At 41.5% G+C, this 19,282-nt stretch overlaps 1 protein-coding gene across 1 annotated transcript in view; it reads right to left on the bottom strand.

The window, feature by feature from the left end:
• RAB27B (RAB27B, member RAS oncogene family) overlaps positions 1-9,036 on the bottom strand; it is a 185,771-nt gene extending 176,735 nt beyond the window's left edge. The window contains exon 1 of the mRNA XM_004702997.4: positions 9,002-9,036. The gene's annotated coding sequence lies outside the window, so the exon portion shown is untranslated. The remainder of the gene's footprint in view (positions 1-9,001) is intronic.
• Between the last annotated feature and the right edge of the window lie 10,246 nt (positions 9,037-19,282).

Below are 19,282 nucleotides of genomic sequence, written 5' to 3'. Positions count from 1 at the left end.
GCTTTACACAATTGATGTATGGATGGATTGTGATAAGAGGTGTATGAGCCCCTAATAAAACGATTAAAAAAAATTTTAAATGTCTCATTAGAGGCTCAAGACTCAGTTTCTATGTATGTGGAAAAAGGAGAAACAAGGGTGTTGTCAGCATACTGTACTTTCAGTCATTCCAAACCTGATTTAAATTGCAGGCTGGGTGAAGACTTTCTCCTAAACAACTTCTTAGAAATTTGAGAACGAGCTGAGAGGATGACCCACCGAAGTGGGAGATTTATTAGAAAGGTACTCTGCTGAGTCTTCTTCTTCTTAATGCTCTGGCTCGATTAGGATGTTGGGACCCAACGAAGTAATCTAAACCGTGACACTTTGAGCCACCAAGATTCATGACATTCCATGTTTTTACTTAAAGGACAATAAGCTATTGAGTCACCTTGGAAAAGAATGAGCCGGACAGTCTTTCTTATTTAAATTATTCAACTTGGCATAAACCCTTTGCTGATGAATCAAGTCCAACTTATGGAAAGCCAGTAGGACAAAGCAGGACAGATGTTCAGGGTTTCTGAGAGTGTAAGCCTATGGAAGCCGACTGTGGCATCGTTCTGCAGAGCGCCTGGCGCATTTGAACTTCCTACCTTTTGTTTAACAGACTAACACTTGATCACTGTGCCACAAGGACTCTCAAGCAACAGTAAACTTTAACATATTGACACCTTGCTTATAGCTTCAGAAAATACAGTGTTGTCTAACTATTTCAAAGTTAGTTCCACGGTAATTTTCAGGATGCTGGCAGACCTCTCAGCTGACCTATCATGAAGTATTAAGCATACTATTACTCTGTTCTATCACTTTATTAGGCAATGACTTGACCATCATTTTCCTGGAAAGCTAGTTTCAAACTAATTATTTAAATTGTCTCTAAAGCAGCATTTTACATATGTATGGCACAGGCTAAAAAAGTAAAATATTATTTTAAGACATATATATCTTATATCATAAAATCTGTATATTTTTATGTATAAGATAGATATGTATATGAATGTGTGTATGTATATATGTATGTATACACACTCACACAGAGAAAGGTTTATATCAAGGAAATGACTCACAGAGTTATAGAGGAAGGTAATTTCTAAGCCCATGGATCAGATGTGAGACTAGAGGGTTCTCCTGACTCACATGACTGCGGGGCCGATGAACCCCACATTGTCAGGTCAGATGGAAGGTTTGGGGCAAATGGATTCAAGGTCAGCAGGTAAAATGTCAGGCTGCTGATGGCTTCTAGGACCAGTAGGCAACGCAGCAGACCTCTGGCTCAAGTTTGAAGAACCGGAGTCGGATGACAAGTCAGATGTACGATCTAGACACAGCAAAAAAGCAAGCTAGCATTTCCATAGTGCCCACTTATATTGAAAGCAGCTCATTTGTCCTGAGGAGATCTCATTGTGGGTAGATTACTACATCTCTGCTGCCAAGTCATTTAGAACCCTGGCCCAACCAAGTTGGCACAAAACCTTAACTACCACTTACAGCAATGATTGTGAGGATAGTGCCGGACTGGGCAATGTTTATTCTGTCATCTCTAGGGATCGGAACCAACTTGATGGCATCTAACAATGACATCCATTAGAGATCTCAAAATATACAGTGTTCACAACTAAATACAACCTGAAGCAACTCTCAATTCGTAGAAACTTGTCAGTACTATGCCCTGGAATTGAGACTGTCGGCTCCTATAAAGATTTCCAACAGCTAAAACTTTAGAGAGCAGCGCTACTCAGTCATAGAGAGGCGAACTGGCCAACCTCTCCATCACAGAAGACTAAAAATCCTCCAGAAAGGTAGAGACAGACAAATTGGTACACGCAGACTAAAACTTTGTGCTGTATCAGGAAAAAAGCCAGGGTTCTTGGCAAGCCGAGAATTGGCCATGGGAAAGTATAATGTCAGGAATTAAAATTAAGACTGTCACTGACATCATTTCTGATTTACTTGCACTTCTGTGTCACCTCAGAAGTGTATCTTGATTTTTTTGGATTCTCATTACTAACTTCTTCCTTAACTGTTCTAGTGCCTTTCGTGCTTTTGGTTTCGTTTTCTATTGTAGATCCTCTCTGATAAATCCGCAGTAACTACCAGACTGACAGCATTGGGAAGAAACGTTTTCTTTAAAACGACTAGGGGAAAGCATTGTTATACAAATATGCCACTGCACTAAACTCTGTTGTCAAGAACAATGTCGCCTTAGCCACATGAAATAAGCCCTAGCTATATTTCATATACGCACACATATTTCAGCAGCTACTTCCGCAGAAGTGGGAAGTGAAGTCCTTCTTCGTTGTCCTTAGTCTGGAAGTTCCGCTGATACCTGTTCACTTTGGATGACCCGGCTGGCATTTGAAATACCAATAGCATGGCTGTCATCATCACAGCAGCACGCAAGCCCCACAGGGCAGTCGTGATAAAGTGCTTGGTAAAGAGAGGGGCAGCGAAAAAGAGGAGGCCCTCACGGAGATGGGGTGGCACGGTGACTGCAATAATGGGCTCAGGCACAGGAACCCTTGTGAGGACGGAGCAGCAGAACCAGGCACTGTTCGTTCTGTTGTGCATCAGGCCGCTCGGGGCTGGAACCGACTTGATGGCACCTAACTACATTTCCCATTTCAGAGATATAGATATAGACATAAATACCAATTGATTGTGACAGTATACACAGTTGTGTACAGTGCTGTGCTTCATGGTTGCATACTAATGTGATTATAAATCCCCAGGAGTGTGTAGATGTGAGTCGCTCCCGGTATCTATGAACTACCTTCCTAGATCACGTCTTCAACCTCAGCCCAAACCACGTGCTCTATGTTGTGCATCATGCACACATCTTTCTGAACTTCTGAAGAACATATGGTTAATGAGACTGAGTCCAATCCACATACTCTCCCTAGGGAACATTGTCCGAACTCCTTTAAGGCACTCATCCAAATCCAGCATGCCTCGGGAGGACAGATGCCATCATTAATCACCACCAAGCACTGTGATGACCAGTTTTTGAAGATATGAGCAAGACAAATCATGGCTGCATCTAACAAAACTCCTAATTGGGACTTGATCTTTAGAAACTTTAGAAGAGGTACTGCTTATGAAAAGGCCTGTCATGCACCAGAAGAATCTAGAAGATCCATTAGGGAAAAAAAACAAACAAACAAATCCAAACTCATTGTCATTGAATCAATGGCAACACATAGCAATACTTTAGGGCAGGGTAGAACCTCCCTCTGAGTTTCTGAGACTGTAATTGTGTCATTTTTTTAATGGGAGTAGAAAGCTGTCTTTCTCCTGTGAATCAGCAAGTGGTTTCAAACTGCAGACCTTGCAGATCGCAGGCCAATGCATAACCACTATGCCACCAGGGCCCCCAAGAGCCACAGGAGTGCATGGATTTGTTAGGCTGTAGCAATCTGTTTATGTGGTTGCCATGGGCACTCAGTATCTCCCTTTTCTCTTTGCAAAATTCTGAAACGTTCTAGCAAGGGAACTCAACAGGCAAATTGCTCAAGATTTCAAGGGTGATAAATTAATAAATGGATTGGATTGCAACAGGTTTGACTTCTAAGGCAACGCTCTTTTTATTGCTTCTCATTATCGGTTTGGTTCTCTTACCTGGGTCCCTAAAAATAAATCACTTCTTCAAGGAAACTTCCACCCAACTCAATCTAAAAAATGTCACAGGGCTAATCTTTATTAATCTTTTTTTAATTTTCAAGTTAGGGCTTCATCAGATAGACTTTGGTTTATTAACTATTAATAAAGTACAGTAAGTAATTCAGTACTAATATGTTGGCTCATAATATTTAATAGTTTGTGGATTGTCTGTGTCTCTCCACAAAGGGATGGAGTGATGAAACATGGGAGATCTAACTCTCAAAATTGGCACGCAACCAGATACAATAAAAAACAAAAGTGCAATCAAATATATTACATGCTCGGTCCATAAAGTTCACACCCGTCTAATGTGTAAACTGCAATGGTTGCACTAACTTAGGGGGAAAAGCAAAACTCATTTCCAACTTCAAAAAATTGCGATATCGCCATCAATATTTATCATTAAGTTTCCATTAAGTTTTTATTTCTTCTTTCCTAAATAAAAGACAGTGTGAAGGGAATGAGGGCATCCTGGTGTTATTCCATATCAGTCCATAACGTGGATTGGAAGGAACACTTTAAAACATTGTTTTGGATAAGCACACTTATCAATAAATGAGTGGCATACATTTGGCGTTGTCCTGTTGTCTTTTTTATTATATGATGGAATCTCAAATGTTGAAGAGCTTTCTGCTGTCTCTACAAATATTCCTTTGTCAGTAATACCCAATTTTTATTACTATATGATTTGATTTTAGAGAACACTTTCTTTCCAGAAGGACCTGAAAAATAACTTTTTCCTTTAACCAAACTTCAAAAAATCACATAACATATTCTGGTTCCCTGGAAACCCCTGGCCCACAAAACTATATTAGAATTTCACATGTCTGTGTATATATATTAGGGGGATTCAAAAAAGTTCATGGAAAATCCCATTACCTTTTAATTCCACTTTTTCACATACTTTTTTGAAGTCCCCTCATATATTTGTGATAGTCATATATCTTTGTTAGAATATTGGTCATAATAATTGGATTTTAAAAATAAAATGTCAGGTTATATATAATTCCTGCTCATTGTAACGCATTGACATGGTCACCAGGTTCTTTAAAATTCATGTTAGAATTATAAAACCATTTCAGGAAAAATCAGGAAGGTCCATCTGTCACTTCATTACATTTTTTTTTCTTTCCCCATTCAATGAATGTTGAGTGTCTCCCATGGGCTTGTCTTTGGGGGTCAGTCCGCAGCTGATTTCTTGCTTCTATTAAAACAGCAATTCACTGCCTTCTAGTCAATTCTAACTCATGGCAACCCTATTGACCAGAGTAGGACTGCCTTGATGGGCTTCTGAGACTGTAAAATCTTTATGGGAGTAGAAAGCCGCCTCTCCTTCTGCAGAGCAGTTGGCAGTTTCGAACTGCAGCCCTTGCCATTAGCAGCCCACCATGTAGCCCACACCACTAGGCCTCCATGGATTCTAAAACATCTTTTTTATGGGCACAAAGCAGAGGTGCTCAGAAAATACAAATGGAAGCACACTGCAATCCCACAGCCAGTTGGTTGTAGATGTTCTTTGCTTCCTGTTACATGATCTCCTGGATGATTTAGAAATCCAAACTCCCTTTGACTTCATTTTATTCCCTAAAATTAATAATAATGTAAGCTTTCTTTTACCTTATTTTAAAAATGTCATTGCATGCCCCTATTCATCTAAGAATTCTTATTGTAGGATTTTCCTTAGAAGCAAGGGTGGGGAGACGTTCTCTCATGTATGTGGGAGAGTCTAGTTTTACTACGAGAGACCAATTTCCAGAGAAGAACATGGTTGCTAAAGAAGAGCAGCACGAAAGAGGAAGACCCTGAGTGGGTGCATCGACTGTCATAGGGCTGCAACAACACACAGAACCACAGCCACCGTGGGGAAGATGGCCCAAGGCCAGGCAGAGCTTGGTTCTCTGGTGCACGCGGTTCCCAGGAGTCGGAACAGACCCGACATGGTAGAACACTCAATCTCGATGAGGATGAAAAGCAAAACCCACCACGCCTCTGTTGCAGATGGAAATGGCACAGCCAGATCTCCTATTTACTCAAGCTATGCATGATGAAGAGAATCACTTGGACTTATCTATTTACTATGGTTTGGGGGGAAGACCCCAAATTCAAATGTAATTATAGGGACCACTTTACTATGCCTTAAAGAGGACAAAGACAAGATAAAGGTGGGGAGGGGGGTGCGGTCACTGGAAGGACCATCCAAATGAGGGAAGCCCTCGGTTTGAAGCCATAATGGCGTCCAAAGGATTCCCAGCTCCCTGGAGTCATTACATGTTGGGCTGCTAATTACAAGGTCGGTTGTTTGAAACCACCAGCAGTTCCATGAGAGAAAGACAAGGTTTTCTACTTCCATTAAGAGCTAAAGTCTCAGAAACGTACCCCGTCCTAAAGAGTCACTGTGAGTTGGAACTGAGGAAAGGCAGTGCATCTTGAGTTTGGGCTCCTTCAATGAGACATTCAAGGAAAATAAAAGAAATCATGACGGCATCATGATCGGTTGATCAGAATCACAGGCGGGACTGCGGAACAGGGAAAGGGCCAACTGTGGGATATGATTGGGATGCAGACACTATTGAGACAGCTCTTCCGGGCTGGCCAAGGGAGTGCCAGCAGACGCTCCACCTGAGGGCAGAGCTCTTACTTTGCCAGTCAATGGTCTGAAAGAAGCCAAAGGAGACTCCATCTCTGTGGAGGCTCAAAATGGATTTAGGCTTCACACTATGAGTAGTCTTCGGGAAACCTGAAACCCCAAATCCAAACTCACTGCCAATGAGTCATTGCTGACTGAAAGGGTTTCCAAGACTGCAACTGTAGGCGGGAGTATAAAGTCCAGTCGTTGTCCCGCAGAACTGCTGCATGCCAGCCACGAGGGTCGCAGCCCAAAGCGTAATCCCAACACCACCAGACGTCCTTTCTGGAAGCCTGGTGCTCAGAATTTAAGCTCTAATGCATTACTGCCCAATGCAGCTAGATAATATTAGTATTTGCCGGGATCTCTGGGGCAGGGAGACTCTTCAAGGCCACAATGGATCATCATCGACTCAGAGTCACCAGATCATTACCACCGTTACACAACAAATTGGTCTTAGTCCTTGCAATTTGACTTGTTGGTGTAAATCTCACTTGCCCAGCATTCTCATCAGCTCTGTTGCCATCACCTTTGGTAAAGTGAGTCTGGCGAGTGTTTGTAAGATTTAATTTTAAGGTCATGTTCTGAAAATAGTATAGAGTTCAGAAATAATATCTCTATTTTTAGGAATTTTTTCCATCTTCTCATTGAATTCAGTGAATCTTTAGATTCAAAATTATTGTGGTTGTTTTAAAATTATTTGTGATAATATATGTGCAACAAGTACTGCACAAAGTTGAAACACAAGGCTGCAAATAATTACATGTTAAAATATTAAAAAATAAGTTCCTTTTGAAGAATTGAGTCATCTTTCTAGACATGGAACATGGAAAGTTTTATAAAAAGAGAGAGAAAAAGGCTTTCCTAGGACACAGTTTATTGGATGATCATATTTTGTTTTAACTTCAAACTCAGTGTCATTGAGTCAATTCCAACACACAGCAGCCCTACAGGACAGTAAAACTGCCCCTGTGGGTTTCCCAGATGACCAATCTTTTTGGGCATAGAAAGCCTCACCTGTCTCCCCTGGAGCACCTGGTGGTTTCAAACTATTGACCTTGCGGTTAGCAAGCAACCCAATGCATAACCACTACACCACTAGGGCTCCTGCCGTATCAACTCAAAAATAAATTTTAGAAAACACTTTTGCCTTAACTAATTAACTAAACTCCATAAATGTTCATCGTATTTCCCTAACTTCCTCTAGAAGCAATATTATCTTTCAAAGAGCTTTTACTAGCATAAGAAACGTTATATATGGTAACACTACTCATATGCTTCTTTTTACATTCACTTGCTTCATAAAGACACTCCAAATGAATAATTACATCCATTTGTAATTCCATTTTACAAATATAATGTAGGTACATATACACCAAATATCAGTTCAGAATGTTGGAATTAGACATCAAATAATCAAATCTAACTTAAGTCTTCCTTCCCTTCTTTTCTCTATCCCTATTTTCCTTAAATCAACTGTAGTTTTTGGAGAACTCTAAGTACAATGTCCAAAAGTTTGATATTTGATCATTTTAAAATCTCATTTAGAGGGTTTCAATATATATCAGATACAAGGTACTTTGTATACATACATACACCTATAAACATATACATGTATATATTAAACTCTGTATATAATTATAATCTTTAAATCATTAAAGAACATTTAGAATAGTCTCCTACAAAAGGTTTTTCATTAGAAGAGCCACATTGTCAATATTGATGTCTTGCTTTGTATATGAGTTCGGTAATTTCTTTCTTGAGATACATTTTAAGGGCACTGTTTACCCTAACAACCAAAAGTATACCAAGAACCAACCCCCCCCCCAAATTTCCCATGAATGGACTATCAACATCATCCAACATCCTATTCATTTACAAATAGTGGGAGGGAGTACATTTCATATTGAGCTACATAATTTCATTTAAACCGTTTGCTTGTGAGGTCATAATCCTCCCTGATAATTTAACAAGGCTTGAAAGTTTACTAGGAGCTTTCCATGCAGGAAATTAGCAACAAGGCCCTGAGAAGCACCTTCCATTGAACTATCTGTGCAGATATTTAAAGAGACCTTCAAGATTCTCGAGAAAGCCACTTGAGTTTTCAAAGAGGAAACAACTTCTCAATACCCATAGCCAAATGCATTGTTGAAAAGGCTTTTCCTTTTTTTGTCGATGTGTGCAATTTGAGGATAGTACCACTCAAGAGAAAGCAGACTAGTCTTTCTTGATTTGTTTTCCAGGCAGATTTCGAATGGCTTAACGGAAGGCTCCCAGCTCTCTCTGTGCCTGAGAGTATTTGGACTGTAGAAATCAAGAAGAATGATACATGCTATCCACTGCACCACAGCCATGGTTAGAAAGAACAAGCTTGGAGCTCTCAGGGCAGACAGCAGAACCCAAGCAGGCAAGTCTGCAGCCCTGGAGCGACATCTCTTTCCCATCAAAAGTCTTTTGCAAATCCAGCCTCTCCTCCCGCCAGCCCACAGGCTGCAAAGGGAACCACAGGCACTCCAAAGTGGAGTTCCGGGCCCATCATTAGTGGTTTCCCTCACAGTCTAGTTGCCTTTCCATCAGGAATGAAATCATGCCGATGGCATGTAACATTGTCGCTTTCAACGAGGAGGAAGAAGGTCAAGAGACACAACGTTAGAGATGCGTGACTCGGTATACTCACACCTCCAAATGCCTCCAGGTCTCAGCCTCTGGAAATGTCTAGCCCATTTCTTTATGGCACTGTGCTTCCATCCGCTGTGGAAATTAACACACATTAGAGAGTAACCCGCTAAGTGCTGGGCAGCAGTCTGAGCATCCTATGGAGTGCACGCTGAATGAGCACGGATAGGATAAAACACCTGGATGAGGAAGAGCAAGTCCATACCTTCCAATCGGCAGGCAGGCAGTGCGATGGAAGGATGCTGGGCTGAGCGGCTGCTCCCAGCCCTGGCTTGTGTAACAGCAGCGGCGCCTCAATCCACTGACAGGCGGTGAAGCGTGGCTGCAGATGGGCGTCTGGGCGGTCCTAGTGCCTGCTCCAGGGTAGCAACAAGGTAACTCCCCAAAGCCTCCAGTGTAGTGCTGTGCTTCTTCTTGAAGTGGCCACCAAAGGATTATGGGGTGTGAGCTTGGCAGGCACCAGGGCAGTTTGGGAAACTGGGGGATGTGCTAAGTAAATGAGCTGGGCTAATAACTGTTGTGAAACCGAAGGACTATAGATCATCCTGTCAGTTCAACAAATGATGCTTCTGGAAGTGTGAAAGCCAGAGGGAACACTAACTTCGACACACACGGAGGAGGTACTGCAATCTGTTTATATTGTTTCAGTCGTGTCTTTACACTGGAGATGCAGAGAATGGCCAGGTAAGGGTTATTGAAGTAAGAGACCTCTTTCCATACCGTTTGTAAAAACATTTGTCACAGGCCCCTGGCTCCCCAAGTTTAGTATATTCCCATCAAAAAGATAAAGCAAGATAAACTCAAAAACGAGGAGAATGGAGACCTCCAGAAATTAATTCTTGAAGGAGAAACCCAGCCACCTGCACATGGCCCACCATCTTTCTCTACCCACTTCCTCCCAATTTTCGGTGATTCGATGCACATTTTCCACACGGCACTCATATATTTTTTCATTTATTTCTTATTTTACTCCTGCCATTTCAGTTTGCTAACGGTGAGGGAATCTCTCTGCTTACTCGAATAAAAAAGGACATCGTGCTCCTTGAAGCAGAAGGGCAGCAAAAAAGAGGAAGACGGATTGACACCAACTACAACAATGGGTTTCAAAAGCAGCCGCTGTTGTGAGGCTGGCCCAGGACCAGGCAATGTGTCACCCTGTGGAACGTGGAGTTACTGTGGGTCAGGACCCCTTGATGGTGCCTAAGGAGAACAGTGACAACCACAGAAGCGTACTCAGCACAGTATGTATGTGTAAATAGACCTAGCAAACTGGGGTGGGAAAAAATTAACTGGACAGTGAGCTAAGCAGCAACGTTACAGGAAAAGAGTGAGAACGTTGATCCCTTAACCCACTGAATTCAATTTAGTGTACCTCTCTGAGCAGCTACTCTATTTAGGAGCCTATGTGAGTGAGTGCTGGCCTCCAAGGAACTTCTAATTTAAAGGGAGAAAAACTGTTTGATTTGTGTGTCTTCAAACAATTATGTGCACAATAAAGAACCCTAAGTGAATGAACAATGTAAGTAAAAATTTCTCTCTAGTTGGGAGGAGTTTCGATGTGTTAGGGAACCCCGAGGATATAGCAGTGACCTGTTGGGGGGCTAAAGGGAAGGAGAAAGACGGGGCTTTCCACTCATGGAAGGAGTTACAGTCTCGGAAACTCACAGGGGCAGTTCGGCCCTGTCCTATATGGTTGCTATGAGTCAGCATTGACCTGATGGCATTGAGTTTGAGATTTCTATGTGTTGACATTACAAATGTGGTGTGGAGTTGGAGGGCTGATTTGGGAATGCAACACTGTTTAACTCGTTGAGGCTAGGTGGGCCATCGAATTGATTCCAAGTTACAGAAAACATACAGGATAGAGTAGAACTGCCCCTGTGGGTTTCTGAAACTGTAACTCATTATGGGAGCAGATAGTCTTATCTTTCTCCAATGGAGGGCTGGTGGTTTCAAATTGCTGACCTTGTGGTTGGCAACCGAGTGGCTCACCCACTCCATTATCAGGGATTAGTGATAATGAGAGACTGTTGGCTCCTTGTAGTCATTTGATTTCTTGACAGCTGCTTCCGTGAGTAATGATTGTGAGCCCAATTAAATGAAATCATGGCAACTTTAATATTTTCTCTACTAATCATTATCTTGTCTTTCGGTCTAGTTGAGAGAATTTTTGTTTCCTTAACAGGAGTAGTAATCCATACTAAAGGTTCTGGTCATTGATCTTCATCAGCAAGTGCTTCAAGTCCTCCTCAATTTCATCAGCAAGCAAGGTTATGCCTTTTATATATCGCAAGTTATTAATTAGCCTTCTTCCAATCCTGCTGTCAGGTTCTTCTGCATATAGTCCATCTTCTCGGCTTCTCAGGTTATTTGCTCGGCATGCAGATTGAAGAATTACAGTGAAATGATATAACACTTGATGTTAAGCCCTTCTTGATTTTAAGTTATTCAGTTTCCCCTTGTTCTCTTCCAATGACTGCCTCTTGCAACACGATGTGTTCTGGAATTCACCTTCTTCCCTATATTACCCATAGTTTGTTATGACTCGCATGGGTAAATATCTTTGCATAATAAACCTCTTTCTGGGACTAGGAAAGCTAAACTACCGATCACCAAACTCATTGCCATCCAGTTGCTGACAACATGGAAGTGACAGAAAATCATTAAAATAATTCTTAAAATGTACTTGGGGCTACTCAGAGCCTCAAAGAATGAAACATCCTCTTCTTTCCGTATCCACTCATTGCTCCAGTCCTCTTAAAATTAGGAAGGTCTTCTGTGCTTTCAGGATTTAAAACACAGAAGAACTTAGACAATGAGTGAAACTGGATGAGAATAAATCAGGGAACTTGGTAAAGGACAAATTCCTAGAAAAATAAAATTTCCCAAAACCAATGAATAAAAAACATAAAATCTGATTAATCTAGAATTTGAATAATATTATGAAACTGAAATAAATAGCTTACTCACAGGGTAATGCCCAACGTACATGCCCAAGAATACTCATAGAAGAAATGCTTGACTTGTAAAAGTTTGAAACATTAAAGTAGCAATCCAAAGGGATCTCTCTTTCTCGTTCTCTTTATCTACACACACACACACACACACACACACACACATCATACTTGGTAGAGGGTGAAAAAAAAAAAAGGAATCTTCAAGCTGATGGTGCCCAGCTATCAAAAGATATAGGATCTTAAAAGTTATCAAAAGATACAGAGTCTGGGGTCTTAAAGGCTTGAAGATAAACAAGCAGCCATTCTAAAGGGGAAGCAACAAAACCCACATAGAAGAAGCACACCAGCCTGTGTGAGCATGAATTGTCGATGGGATCAGGTATCAGGCATCAGCAGACCCAGAACAAACAATCATATTGATGTAATGGGGGGTGCAGTGGGGGTGAGGGGAGCCCGAAGTGGAAAGCCAAAGCCCATCTGTAGACAATTGGACTTCCCCTCACAGAAAGGTCACAAGGCAGATAAAACATACAACATTCCTCTAGCTCTTTAATGCTTCCTCTCCCCTGCCACTATCATGACCCCAATCCCGCCTTACAATTCCTTACATCCCAGAGCATGTACACTGGTACAGACAAGAACGCTCAACACACAGGACCCAGGACAGATAAGCCCCTCAGGAACAATAATGGGAGTAGCGATACCATGAGGGTAGGGGGTAGGTGTGGGGCAGAGAGGGGGAACAGGTCACAATGATTGACGTATAACTGACCCCTCTCCCCAGGGGGATGAGCAACAGAAATGTGGGTGAAGGGAGACAGTGGTTGGTGTAAGATATGAAAATAATAATAATTTATAGATGATCAAGGGTTCATAAAGGAGGAAGTGTGGGGGGAGGGTGGGAAAAAATGGGGAGCTGATACCAAGGGCTCAAGTAGAAAGCAAATGTTTTGATAATGCTGATGGCAATAAATGTACAAATGTGCTTGACACAATGGATATATGTATGGATTGTGACAAGAGTTGTATGAGCCCCCAATAAAGTGATTAAAAACAAAACAAAACATGTGCTTCCTTCTTGAATTCCTTGGCTGCTTGCTCACTCTAACAACAGAGTAGAATAGTTGCAAACAAGGCAGTCTTGACCACAGACCTGATATATTTGTTGTTTAGTCATTTGCAGCAAACATTTATTAGCATCAGCCATACTTTTGTGGCCGAATATTCTACTTGAAGGAGGTCTGGCCTTTTCATCGCATCCTTCCTTCTGAACTCTCTCCCTACAAATGTAGTCCCTTGGATCTCATATGATGAATTGTTTTTAAAAAGGGGGGGGGGTCTTGTTGCTGTAAGCTGTAGTCAAGTTGGCATCTGATTCATGGGGAATCTGTGCACAACTGAACAAATGATTTTGCAGCAAAAGTCCCAGGATGCAGGACAATCCCTGTGATCAGTTACTAATCAGCACTTCCTACTGGGTTTTCACTGGCCCGTCTTTGGAAACAGATCTCCAGGGCCTTCTCCCTAGCCTGTGTGACTCTGGAGGCACTCTGACATTTGGTCAGCATCACGATTCACCAGCCTCCACTGATGCATATAGGTGATGATTAGCTTCTAATGATCAGAAATGACTGTTTCCAATGGTTTCCTTTGTTATGATCATCATAACTCACAAACCTTTTCATCTATCATAAAAAATGAAATTGTTGAATCAAAGTATATGTCTTGTTGCTGGCATTTGGATCGGAAAGTGAGGACCGAAAATGCCATTTTGTTAGCTGAGATCATTGCTGGCCCCAATATTCTGTGGGTTCGGGGAGTAGAATGGGTATTGCACTTAATCTCTCCTTGGCAGACTCAATGCCTGGCAAACTGTGAACATTCATACATTTTTTGACTTGAAATGAGTGGACTTTAAATGAATGGAAATTTTCCAGAGCTCCCGAGTGAAATAATCATTTATTTTTTGCTGTTACAGGTAAATGCCTCCAGATGATAACTTCCCAAATGCCACGAGCTCCTTTTCAGACAGGTTTAGCCTCAATCACATCATCATTTCCGACAAGAGACCCCGCTGCATCTGAGCAGTTTCCAGGCAGAGCAGCTCACATGCCTTTCATTGCAAAGGTATGAGGTATCGAGTAACCTTCAGCGTGGCACTTGGCTCCGCTTTACCAAGGGAGAGGCCTTCAAGGTCCCCTGAGATGTTTCACTATGTGCTCTATCAAAGTGAGCATGCTAATTTAAGTGATCCAGAGCACTTCCTAACAAGTATTTGATTGACTCTTTTGCCCAAAAAACCCACCAGGAAGTAATCACTTAGTATGCTTAATTGCAGTTCAGGTACAAATGTCCAATTAATTCACATGATTACGGTAATTATTGTTTGAATTTCAAATAAGGTGCCACCTTCCAGTCAGAGAGAATAAGATCAACTATCTGTTCAATTATAAAAATTAAAAATGCCACGCTCAAAGCAATTTTTTAAAAGTGACATCTAATTAGAATATCCAAATATTACGCAAAATGTGCATAGATCATTGTATAAACTCATGCCTTTTACACTAGATTCCTCTCTGTTAATAGAATAGTGTGCAATTTATTTTCAAAAGTAGATGGAAGTAGGAGCCAATCACTTTAATAAAAACTTCAGGCTCTGGATGACCTCATCAGATATGTTCCCCTAACGACAATGACCCAGGGCACCCCCGGGACAGCTCTGCTCTGCAATAGGGTCGCTGTGGCCAGAACCAATGTGAAGAAACACGATAACAACAGCATCTACAGAATAATTTCTGTCAGATGTTCCATCTAAGATGATGTGGCAATCGCACAACTGGTGGAAGTGTCTTCGCTGACTGATCTTCAGCCACATCCTCGTAAAGAATCTTCTAGAACAGAGGTTGGCAAACTGTGGCTCAACAGCCTTTAGCAGCCCTTTCGCTAGACATGTGGCTCTGAAGTAAAATTGAAAACGTTTAAAGGATATTATTCAGATAATATTGATTTCATTTGTGTGTGAACATGTACTTATAATTCTAGAATAATTTGTAAGTTGTTGTGAGGGACAGAATTGGCTCTTTCATCTCAAAGGTTTACCCATCCCTGTTCTAGAACATAATGTTTTGTCTTTTTAAAAAAAATCATTTTATTGGAGGCTCGTACAATTCATCACAATCCATCCATCCATCCATTGTGTCAAGCACATTTGTACATTTGTTGCCATCATCATTCTCAAAACATTTGCTTTCTATTTGAGCCCTTGCTATAACCTCCTCATTTTATCCCTCCCCCTCCTCGACCCTTGATAACTTACAAATAATTATTATTATTTCATTTCTTACACTGATGTCTTCCTTTACTCACTTTTCTGTTATCCATTCCCCTGGGAGGGGGTTATAGGTAGATCACTGTGATCGGTTCCTCCTTTTTCCCCCACCATCCCCTCCCCCTCCTGGTATCGCTACTCTCATTATTGGTCCTGAGGAGTTTACCTGCCCTGGACTTCCTGTGCTTCCAACTCTGATCTGTAACTGTGTCCATGCTCTGGTCTAGCCGGGTTTGTAAGGTAGAATTGGGAAGATGGTAGTGGGGGAGGGGGGAGGAAACATTAAAGAACTAGAGGAAAGTTGTATGTTTCATCGGTGCTATACTGCACCCTGACTGGCTCTTCACCTCCCCGGGACCCTTCTGTAAGGGGATGTCCAGTTGCCTACAGATGGGCTTTGGGTATCCACTCCGTACTCCCCTCAATTACAATGATATGATTTTTTATTCTTTGATACCTGATACCTGATCCTATCAACACCTCGTGATCACACAGGCTGGTGTGCTTCTTCCATATGGATTTTGTTGCTTCTCAGCTAGATGGCCACTTGTTTATCTTCAAGCCTTTAGGACCCCAGACACTATATCTTTTGATAGCCAGACACCATCAGCTTTCTTCACCACATTTTCTTATGCACCCGCTTTGTTTTCAGCGATGGTGTTGGGAAGGTAAGCATCATGAAATGCCAGTTTAATACAACAAAGTGTTGTTGCATTGAGGGAATACTTGAGTGGAGGCCCAAAGTCCATCTGCTACCTTATCTACTAAATCTATAAATATATGTACATAAATCTATTTTCCCATCATCATATACAAATATATTTACATATGTACATGGCTGCATTTAGACCTTTATAAATGCCTTTTGCCTCCTAGTTCTTTCCTCTATTTCCTCTTACTTTCTTCTTCTCCCACTATCATGTTCAGCCTTCATTTGAGTTTCGCTAATTCCTATCAGTTACATTGCCTTTGATCAAGCCCTACCAGGCCTCCTACACCCTCCTTGCCATCGATTTTGGATCACTTGTTTCCTTGTCCCTGGGTTTTCTAACACCCACTCTCTTTACCCCCAACCTCCTCCTCTCCCATGTCCTCCTGGAAGTGTTGGTCCCATTGTTTTCCCCTCTAGATTGTTTACCCCGCCTATCTTATCTAGATATACTTGCAGAGAAAATAATATGCACAAAAACAAGACAGAGCAAAACAAAGCAACCAAAGAAAACAAAACAACAACAAAAACCAACGACGAAACAAAACAAACAGAAAAAGAAAAGCCTGTAAATAATTCAAGGTCTGTCTGTTGACCTTTACGAATATTTTCCCATGAGTCTGATGGGGTGCCACACCCTGGTTCCAAAGTCTATTTTTGGTATTCCCTGGGCACTTTCTTGCTCTGTTCCCCTTGCTGTTCTGTTGCACACCCTTAGTGTTTCGCCTCAATGTGGTGGGGTCTGATCAGGGGCAATTCCTGCTCTGTGTCTCCAGCATTGTCCCCCGTAGTGATATGGGTCAGTGAGGGGGAAAAACTTCTCTCTACTAGAAGGTGTGTATGTATGACACAAATTTAGCCATAAAGAGGAGATTTAAAAATAGCTAACTAAAGTGAGGGTCATGGTGGGTGGATGAACTGGGGAATAGATACGCTAAGGGCACTGGAATGCTACATGGGTCATTGTTATGTGGGGCTCTTTTCAGGTCCCATTCCCTACTATTCTGAGAAAATTACAAAATACTATTGGAACGACAGAATGATTGAAGCTGAGTCTTTCTCCTCCCAAACAAAGCTATGGTCTCGGAAACTCACAGCGCAGCTCTACCCCATCCTATAGGGTCACTGTGAGTCGGCATCCACTCCATGGCAGAGTTTGTTTTATTTGGTCGGATGCCTTAGTTGTATTTCTATAATCATGCAACTTCCTAGCATAGTAAATGTTACTGATGACTCTATAAGTGACCCTGGTGGAAAGGCAGTGTTGATTCCTAGGTTAGAGAGTAGGCTCCAATGGTCTAAGATGGATCTGTGTCAGGCTGGGTGGTCTAGAGAAATAAACCAGCAGCACTCATTTATGTACAAGACAGAACATTACATCAAGAAGTCCAGCTCAAGTCCGTAGGTCCCATGCTGGCGGAGGTCCCCTTCAGACTCCCTTAGCCACAGGCCTGGTGATGCCAAATGGTGAAGACAGAAGCAGGGAGCTCATAGACCTGTGAGCGCAGCATCCTGTAGGCTAAGGTTGGTGGATGCACAGCAAGACACCAACAGCTCTGATGCAGAGAGGAAAATTCTTGTAACAAAGGCCACAATAAAAGCAATTTTTAAAAAGTGATGTCGGTTGGAATAACTAAATATTACCCAATTGTGTATATTCCCCATATCATTGTATAAACTCATACCTTTTTACACTAGAGTCTTCTCTGTTAGTAAAATAGAGTCATCAAGTGACAACTTGATTGACAGGTTGAACTTCACCCCCTCTAGCCAGGAGTGTCCAGTTGACATAATATCTAACCACCGCAGGATCTATGAGAGAAGTGGGGCTGAGAAGGAACTTGGATTGCAATTGCTGTGGATAAGTTAATATGGGAAAATCCTGATGCTGGAGTCACATAGGATGACTAAGTAAAAGCAGGAATAACAGTCTAATTTTGGTGAAATCAGAACTAAATAAGTAGAATTTTGAGAGTTCAGTCTGTCCTGTATCTTTGCCAACACTTGGTATTTTCATTACTTTTCATTTGACCATCGCAGTGAGCATTTAGTGGCATCTAGTTATGATCAAGGAGCCTTGGGAGCATAGTGGGTTACACATTGTACTCCAACCTCAATGTCAGAAGTTTGAAACCAGCAGCCATGCCAAGGGAGAAAGATGAGGCTTTCTACTTCTGTAAAAATCGATAGTCTCAGAAACTTGAAGAGGCAGTAGGGTTGCTATGAATCAGACCTGTAGGGTTGCTATGAATCAGAATCAGCTGAATGGCAGTGAGTTGAATTTGTTTGTTTTTATTTGAGTTATGATCTATGCTCATAGAAAGAGTAGTCAAGAAATCAAATGACACATTGCATTGAGAAAATCATGTGCACAATATATCTTTAAAGTGTTGAAGCGTTGAAGAGCAAAGGTGTCTCTGTGAGGACTAAGGCATATCTGACCAAGCCATTGTATTTGTAATTGCCTCGTGAAAGTTGGACAATAAGGAAGACAGTAGAAGAAATAATAATGCATTTGAATTATGATGTTGGCAAAGGATATTGAAACGATTGTGGACTTCTTGGAAGAAGTACAGAATGCTCGCTAGAAAAAAGACTGGCAAGATTTTGTCTCGTGTGTTTTAGACATGTTTTCAGGAGAGACTAATCCCTAAAAAGAGCATCTTGCTTGGTAAAATAGGTCAGTGCAAAAGAGTAAGTCCTACTCGATATTTCTCCTTATGAAGAGATCATAGCAGATCTGAGTGCTATAGCAAAGTGTGGTAAAGCAATCAGATGGTAGCTGGCTCTCAGAAAGAACTGCATCTGGAGATTTATAGGCTTGTCTTAAAACAAGCAGCCAGCAATGTGAGATGTCAGCTAAATCCACATGGAAGAAGCACACCGGTCTGTGTGATCTAAGGATTATAAATAATAAAATCCAAGACCAGAAGAGGGAATGGTATTAGAGCTTAAATTCTGAATACCTGGTTTTCAGAAAGCTGTAGATTTCAATGGAAGCCCAAAACCTAATTGCAGGTCCTCTTTTGATTAAGCCTCCAGCGAATTTCCTCTAACCATAGTCCAGGGATGTGAACAGCCTGGCTATCAGGCAGAGCATTGTAAAGTAGATTACAGTAGATGTAGTTAGGTTAGAATGTAACACCTTGCCATTTGATCTTCCTTTTAACCCATTTTATTTTGTTCCAGCTTTTAATATCTTCTGCGTTATTTTCTATTGATTTTTTTCTGTTTTGCTTTGTCATTGCATCTAGTTTGTTTGTTTATTTGTCTGTCTTTGTTTTGTATGC

This window comes from Echinops telfairi, unplaced genomic scaffold (assembly GCF_000313985.2).
Source record: "Echinops telfairi isolate 266 unplaced genomic scaffold, ASM31398v2 ScPeMD7_7400;HRSCAF=8409, whole genome shotgun sequence".
In the NCBI taxonomy this organism is placed as follows: Eukaryota; Metazoa; Chordata; class Mammalia; order Afrosoricida; family Tenrecidae; genus Echinops; species Echinops telfairi.
The sequence above is the reverse complement of the archived record's forward strand: the minus strand, read 5'-3'. Positions and strand labels throughout refer to the sequence as shown.